Consider the following 2,658-nt stretch of genomic DNA (forward strand, 5'->3'; position numbering starts at 1 on the left):
TAGCTAGCAGTTGTTCCTCATAAATACTTTTCAGGGTTGCTGAGAGTCAGAACCGACTGGACGGTACTTAACTACAACAGTATACACACACACACACACACATGTACTTACATACACACAAAGGAACTTCAAAAAGTTGGTGTGAAAGTTTCATTATTTTAAAATTCCATTTGTTGAAGAATTGTTTGAAGCATATTACATACAGACTTTGCCCACCAGAAGCATATTATAGCCATTTCCTTCTTCAAACATTAAAAGAAAATGAAAGATGGCATAGAACCAATCTTTAACCTCATAATATATATCTATTTAATATTTAGGTAAAGTATTAAAACCCTTAAGGATCACTTTTAAGAAGAATAGAAAGTAACTTTGATTCTCGGGGGGGGGGGGATACTGAACATACTTACATGCACAACTATTTTTCAAGGAGTTATTTTTTGATAAAAATTGTGACCTTTTTTCTGCACCTGATTGTATTTTTCTGGCCTAAAAATATTGCCAGTGCCTGAGGCGTAAGTCAGAGCGAACCTTCATTATCACTCCAGAGACTTGGCACTTTCCTCATTAGGCTTCATAGTGTCTGACTGAGTGACCTTGTTTGGTGAGAAGACACAGATGGAGTCTGTCAGTAAATCTTGTTAATGTAACAAGTATTCCTACTGTTAGATGAGTGTTGCACCTGATACTGGCATCTCTCCTCCAACCCCCAGTAAACAACTCCTACTCCCTTTCCAGCATGGGTCTCTTCCTTCATGGCATCAGGCTTTCAGCATTAGCTTGTTCTAAGGATTATCTAAAAGAATGTCTCTTGCTGTGAAGGTGAGCTGCTCTCTGGTTCTGAATAGCAAACTCTAGCTGGCTTCTGAAAGATGTACAGATGACATTAAATGAGACAAACCTAAACCTAAAGCAAGAAGATCATCTCTGTGCTACAAAGCCTTTTAACTGACAAATATGATTTACTTCAGGAACTCATATTCTAATTTATCATTTCACCCTGTTATTACATTTTGTAACATGGAGGGTTGAAAGGAAGGTGATATTCCCAATTAGGGAAACAAAGATTGGCTTATTTTGTTGTTGTTGTTAAGTGCAGTCAAGTCAGTTCTGACCCATAGCAACCCTGTATAAGGTTTCCGAGGCTGTAAATCTTTATGGGAGCAGAAAGCCTCATCTTTTCCCATGGAACAGTTGGTAGTTTCGAACTGCTGACCTTAAGGTTTGCAGCCCAATTCGTAAACACTATGATTGTAAGGGAGGGGCGCAGTGGCATGCTGTATTATGACTTATGGAAAAGGCACAATTATAATATCCTCATAGGTAAAAGTTGGCTAAAAGTTGGCTAAACAATTGTTACCTTTCATGGGTTGTTGGAGTATGGCGCTATAGGATGAGCCCTGGAGTACAAACCACAAGGTCAGTAGTTCAAACCCACTAGCTGCTACTGGGAAAACTTATAATGGGTCGCTAAAGAACTCTGGTAGCTTAGTGGTTACGAATCAAGCTGCTATCCTCTAGGTCTGCAGCTCGAAACTACCAGCCGTTCTGCAGAACAAAGATGAAGATTTCTGCTCCCGTAAAGATTTACAGCCTTAGAAACCCTGTTCAGGGTCACTATGAGTCAGAACTGATTCCCAGGTACTCAACAACAACAACAATGAGTCAGATGAACTTCATGGCACTTAACAACAAAAACATGTTTGGCTAGAAGATCAAATTACATGATTTCAGATACATTTATTTATAAATTTTAAAACTACATCTATATACACTATGGAGGTGGTATATACACAGCAGGGTGTGGCGCTGTGGGATAAAGCACTGGACCGCAAGGTTGGCTTGAACCACAAGGTCACTGGTTCAAACTTACCATCTGCTCCTTGGAAATCCTATAGAGTCAGAATCGACTCGATGGCACTTAACAATAACGACATATACAATTTTAAATATATAATATAAACCAAAAAAATTGTCAAATTTGTACAATGTTGCTATTAAGTGCCAACTCATAGCAGCCCTATATAGTGTTTTCAAGGAGCAACTGGTGGGCTTGAACTACCAATCATCCTACAGCACCACACCAGGACTCCCATATCAGTAAAGTCTGGAGCATATTGGGAATATTAACCACAGCCCAAACAAACCCACTGCTATTGACTCAATACTTCTCATAGTGAGTCTACACATGATTTATGAGACTGTTTAAATTTACAGAAGCAGATAGACTCATCTTCCTCACCCTGTGATATTATTGGTTTTGAACCACTGGCCTTGCAGTTAGAAGCCCAGTGGCTAACTCATAGTCACTAAGACCCTTGGTGAATAGTTAATGTGTAAAAATTTTAAATAAAAAGCAATTTTTCTGATACTTAGTACCAAAGACATCTAGAAACTGTAACTGTAATAATTTTACAGGATACCTGTATTAATTCTATAAAATTTATAAATAATTTGCAAAAACCCAAGCTTTGTTAAAATTTATTGAGAATTTTTTTAACTTAAGCTTTTGGTTAAGATAAAACATATATAGTGATATATTGAACAAAATACTTATTTTATTTAAGTAAAATATACATAAAAGATGCATAGTCAAGTTGTATAAAAGCCCACAATTCCCCCCTTTTCAAATATAGTTTTCATTTAACTACATATAAT

General features: G+C 37.1%; 1 pseudogene; it reads right to left on the reverse strand.

The window, feature by feature from the left end:
- The window catches only part of LOC102817250, a 19,839-nt pseudogene that overhangs the window by 15,411 nt on the left and 1,770 nt on the right, over positions 1 to 2,658 (reverse strand).

This window comes from Chrysochloris asiatica, unplaced genomic scaffold (genome assembly GCF_000296735.1).
Source record: "Chrysochloris asiatica unplaced genomic scaffold, ChrAsi1.0 scaffold00045, whole genome shotgun sequence".
Taxonomy (NCBI): domain Eukaryota; kingdom Metazoa; phylum Chordata; class Mammalia; order Afrosoricida; family Chrysochloridae; genus Chrysochloris; species Chrysochloris asiatica.